Source organism: Prosopis cineraria, unplaced genomic scaffold, assembly GCF_029017545.1.
Source record: "Prosopis cineraria cultivar Desert tree isolate PC_DT_omini unplaced genomic scaffold, ASM2901754v1 PC10, whole genome shotgun sequence".
NCBI classification, from domain to species: domain Eukaryota; kingdom Viridiplantae; phylum Streptophyta; class Magnoliopsida; order Fabales; family Fabaceae; genus Prosopis; species Prosopis cineraria.
In genome coordinates, this window is record NW_026555341.1 from 18660224 (window position 1) to 18665746 (window position 5523).

The following is a 5523-nucleotide window of genomic DNA, read 5'->3' on the forward strand; positions in this document are numbered from 1 at the left end:
TCCTTTCCTTCTTCACACCATTTTTGCATTCATGGATGTATCTTTCTCCTAAGAGCGCTCTCCATGGAAGATAACGACAACCATCCCTCTCTTCCTTCCAACTATGTCACTCTCGCTCAGCTTCAAGAGCGCTGGCTCAAGCAAAAGGAGAAGGAAAAGCAGCTCCAAGAGACTCGCCAACAACAGCAACAAATCCCGAAGCTTGCCTCCCATCCCTCTCTTCCTTCCAACTATGTGACTCTCGCTCAGCTTCAAGAGCGCTCGCTCAAGCAAAAGGAGGAAAAGCAGCTCCAAGAGACTCGCCAACAACAGCAACAAATCCCAAAGCTTGCCCAACATAATCCTCGTGAAGATTACCGTGGACGACGACCCGAGACCCAGCAACAAGCATGGAGAGCGATTCATGCTCGTCCGACCGGGTTTGGGTGGGCCGCTGTGAAACGCCCACCGGCGCAATCTGAGCCTAAGAATCCGAAAATTTCAGAAAGCAATCGCATCGCTGTCCAGGTGAGTCGTGAAACGAATGATAGTGTGGAGGCCAAGGTCGATATCGGAGACGGAAATAATGGCCAGTATGGTAAGAAAAAAGAATCGAAGAGGCGGAAGACTGGGAAACGAAAACCTAGGGCAGATGGGGAGAAGAAAAAATTGGTTGAAGATGCAACGGCAAATAAGGAGAAGAAAAGGTTGGCTGAAGGTGAGAGTTTGGAGGCCAAGGTCGATATCAGAGATGGAAATAATGGCCACGATGGTAAGAAAAAAGAATCGATGATGAATTTGAAGACTAGGAAACGGAAACCTAGGGCAGATGGGGAGAAGAAAAAATTGGTTGAAGATGCAACGGCAAATAAGGAGAAGAAAAGGTTGGCTGAAGGTGAGAGTTTGGAGGCCAAGGTCGATATCAGAGATGGAAATAATGGCCATGATGGTAAGAAAAAAGAATCGATGATGAATTTGAAGACTAGGAAACGGAAACCTAGGGCAGATGAGGAGAAGAAAAAATTGGCTGAAGATGCAACGGCAGATAAGGAGAAGAAAAGGTTGGCTGAAAATGCGACGTTATCTATAGTGGTGGGGAACAAAGACGTGACGAATCCCGATGTTCAGAAGGTCGATGAAAAGACAGAAACCAAAATTGAATTGAATGGTAGTAATCGTAATAATCTGATGGTGGAGGTTCAGCAGAAATTGGGGGCTATGTCAATGAAATCTGAGAACGAGAAGCAGAATAGCAGAATTAAGACATATTATAGTTCCCATGGCTCCCAGAGGAATCATGGAGGCCGCAGTTTCAGGATTCGACCTTATGGTGATCGCATTTCTGATTTTGGACCTTATGGTGGCAGAATTCGCGCCCGAGAAGATCAGAGGCGGAGGTTTGATCAAAAAATTTGGGTTAGAAAGAGTGGGGATTCTGATGGTAATGTTAATCAAAACGAGGTATCCCTTAAATGAATTGTTGTTCTAGTGTGGTATTGTTGAGTCTTCAGAGTGATTGGTTTGCAAGGATGTCAATCAGTTCTACGTAGCCTGGAATTTGTCCCATGTTATAGCTTGCTTGGACTGCACTCACAAGCTCATTATCCCCCCCAACCCCCCTCTTTTTCCTTTTATTTTTTTTTTCTAACTTGGTAAACTCTCAGGCAGATCGGGTCCTGATACTGATATGGGGCTCATTTTGCCCTCTTTGTGCCCACCGTCGCACACCTTGAACTGTTATGATGATTAGAGTTGTCTCTTAAATATTAATCAATGAGAATTAAGTGTTGATATTATTTGAGTCCAATTACTGTGTGTGAGTCTTAGCAGCCATCGCTATCTTGGTTGGAGTAAACTGAAGATCCAGATGTTTTCAAAAGAGAATAGCTTAGACATCAGTTGACTCTTGTGCAGCAGTTCTTTAGGCCTGTGTGATCATGCCACGTTTCTGCATGCTATTTGCCTTATCTAGAGCGTCATGGTGAAAAGATACAGTAAACTCCCATCAAGAAGTTAAAAATTCAGTGCATTAACATTTCATTTCATTTATTTTCATTTATGTGTATATTTCATTTGCACTATCCTTAAGATCTAAATGTTGGCTGAATCATTGGAAGGTTTGCCTTGTTGGCTAAGCTGCACGAGTGTCTTTAAATATAACTGAAGGTTTTGATGGGAAGTTCAGCTTGTGTGGTGCAGATGTTAGGAGTAATGAACTCTAAGCATTCCTGTGCAGACTTGATGAGCTTTTTCACTGGCCTTCAACCGCCTACAATTTTAGTTATCAGAACAAACTGTGATTTCTCAGAACATGAGCTCTTGGCTATTTTCCTTCATGTTAAGAGAACTTCTGCAACATTGAACTTTCCCTTTCCGAGTTGGATTAAATCTGGCATGGGCACCCAATAAATGAGCATGACACTTTAATCCATAGTTAGGCTTTTTTATTAATGTCAGATAAGGGTTATTGATTGAAATTGTGAAATTCCACTTTTTGTGGTCTGATGTGGAGTGATCCTGAAGATATTGAGACATGGGCAGTGAGTTCCTGCGGTGCAGGCTGGCTTTTTGGATCCAGGGTCACTTCTGAGGTACTGTGATTTTAGTTTTGAATTCTTCAAAGAATTGATTTTTTTTTTTAAATATAGACAAGAATATATAGATCATAAAAGCAATAAGAAAACAAATGACAAGAAAGCTTCCCAAAACATGAATATAAGAAATTGCAAACTCACAAGGTCTCGAGATTTTCAGTCTTTGTGAATCCCTGAGGGACACCACCCCTTAAAAAATTATTTGCTGAAACTCATTAGGAAAGCATGGAAATAATTCTCTCCCAATTTTGATATTGTGGAAGAGACTTTAGTTATAGAATTGAAAGTGGCTGTAGTTTTAAGAATGCTTCATTTCTGATGCAGTTCAATCGCATAAATAATTTGGTCTTGTTTGTCGAGTTCATCAACTTGTGCAAGAAGGCCTTAAGTATGTGTTTCAAGATAAAGGCCTTGTACCTGTAAGTATCGCATTTTCAAAATTGAATCAAACTAGATTCAATTAATTTTATTTGTTTACTTATTTTGTTAAATATATTTCAGCCTTGTATGAAAATGAATAAACCAATAAGTCATTGCTTTTAAACTTTTACAGGTATGGCTTGCGCCAAATTATTGTTACCGATATGGAAATGTTGCTTCTATTTTGCGCTTCAATGAAAATATGGTCAGTCATTTTTCGCTGTTGTGTTTAAATATACTCTTTTGATGATCTTTGTGACAGTTAAATCAGTGTTATGATATGTATTAAGCCATTCGTTATGCATGTTTCTCATTTTCTACAAATATTTTTTTTTTTTAAAAAGCTGCAGTTTTCTAGATGAATTGGACTTGTAACAGTTCACTTGTGCATGACACCCCATGTTAATTAGGAGGGAGACAATGATTATGGAAAACGAATCTTAACAAGTGTTAGTGGAATTGGACTTGTTTCATTGAGCCTTTTTTAGACTTTAAGGGGACATGTTGGTTATTTTTCAGTTTTTTGAGTTGGGCAAATCAACCCACTTAAGTACCCCATACAGTATTTTGTACTACACAATTTGGCACTAAGCAGCCATTATGACCTTGGGCTCCATGAATATCATAAAATGAACTTTTCAAGCATATATTCATACATAAAAGCATATGTTGAAGGTAAGTTATGATAATACAGAAAATAAGATTCAGTTCGCCGCCATACCAGAAATGATATGGCTTATCAAATTTCAGAAAAATATTTTTATGCATTTACTACTGTGGAATCTGTGTTTTTCCCTTCAGTGAATTTCGAATTATTTTCATTTCTTTTTGTGAATTGTCACCTTGACATTCTGTAGCATTGATGTATATCTTCTATAGTTTAATCTGGTCATTTTGATTACTTGATTTTCTTTTTTGATTGTTTCATACCGAACTTCCCTTGCGAAAGAGAGAAAAACATGATTTTTTCCGCCCTACCATACGCCATTGTAGTACATCTTGAGATGGCTCCATCCTACTAAACATGTCCCAAGTGAATTTCTCCTCAGCTAAAAGATTTATTCGAGTATCTCCGTACACAAGCATTCACCGGCAGGGCAAAGGCACTCTCAAAACTACAGTGGCATAGAACACACTACTAGCTTGAGAGGCTAGCTCTCCGCCAAAAGTTCTTCAAACTTCTGATATACTTTCCTTGGGGGAGCCAGCATTCTCTCAGAATCCTTTACCGTGTTCTTTTCACCATCTTTACAACAACCCCCCATCAAATTCCCTGCTTTCTTTAGCCTTCTCAGTCTTCAAGCTAACTGCCCTTCAATCTCCTCAACCAGGTTATCATTTGGTACAAAATCCAATGGAATTGAATGAAAAAGGTGATTTTATGAATTACAGATATCATTTTTACCCTGAAAATAATAGACAAGTTTGATGGATGCCTAAGTGGGGTTGAAAACCCTACTCTAAAAGCCAATTGTTGAGATGGGAGAACCAACGTACTTAAATATATCTCATTGAGTATCCCATACTATTCAATGTGCGACTTGGTATCTCATTCTAGCAAGTCTTTATCATTTGGCCTCCATGGGAAGTTGACATCATGGCTGCTGCACTCCATGGCATTTATTTTGACTTCATGCTAGTCGGAATTTTCTTTGGGTAACTCTCTCCAAAATTGCCAATGACTAGACTTTGATACCAATTGAATAGATATTTGGGGTGAGGTTTATCATCCCACTTAGATACCCATCATAGTTAGTTATTAAGATGAAATGCTCATCCAAGTACGACATGATGTGCAAGTGATTAGTGTGAAATTATGTGCATCTTACATGCTATAGTTGATTTTATCTTGGCATGTTATGGAACCAGTAAATCTGGGTGAAGTAGTTGTGTGATCCTCTTCCCTATTTTATTCTGTGCCTGTTGGAGCACGTGGTTGGTATATGCTTATATTTTTACTTGCAACAGGAGAGAGAAGTTAAAATTTTCATTGAAACTGAGGAGAATAACCAGATGAGGGGGCCCGCGGCAGGCGTTCCATATTTCTTGTAACTTTTTTTGAGTTTTGATTTATCGTAAAATTTCTCATAATAAAAATATAAAATGGCTTTATTATTATATTTGGATATTGATTGTTATGTAATGTGAGGATTTTGATTGCAACACTTAAAAGGTGGATCTAATTATTTGCCACTTGATTCCCATTTTATTTTTTTTCCCTTTCTATGGTAAAAAATCTTTCAATGCACTAAAACGCCTAAATAGCAGTGCTCATTTTTACCCATATGGACTGGTAGGGTTTTTTCTTTTTTCTTTTTTCTTTGTTGGTGAACTGGATTAGTAGTTGGGTCACACTTCATTTTCTTCCCACATATTTGCGAATAACAATGCTCTAAAGTCTGGCACTTCTAGTCTTGGAATCTTAGAACTCTTGTATTAATGGAATTTGAGTGTATTATATAAATAGTTTGCGTAGTTTTAAAATTTTCGTACAGTAATTTTAAATTCTAATACAAGCCATGAAAATTGA

The 5523-nt window shown here is 38.4% G+C and overlaps 1 pseudogene; it reads left to right on the forward strand.

Annotated features, from left to right (window-relative positions):
* The first annotated feature begins 1928 nt into the window (after positions 1-1928).
* On the forward strand, positions 1929-5184 carry LOC129322679 (phytochrome-associated serine/threonine-protein phosphatase-like; annotated as a pseudogene).
* The last annotated feature ends 339 nt before the right edge of the window (positions 5185-5523 follow it).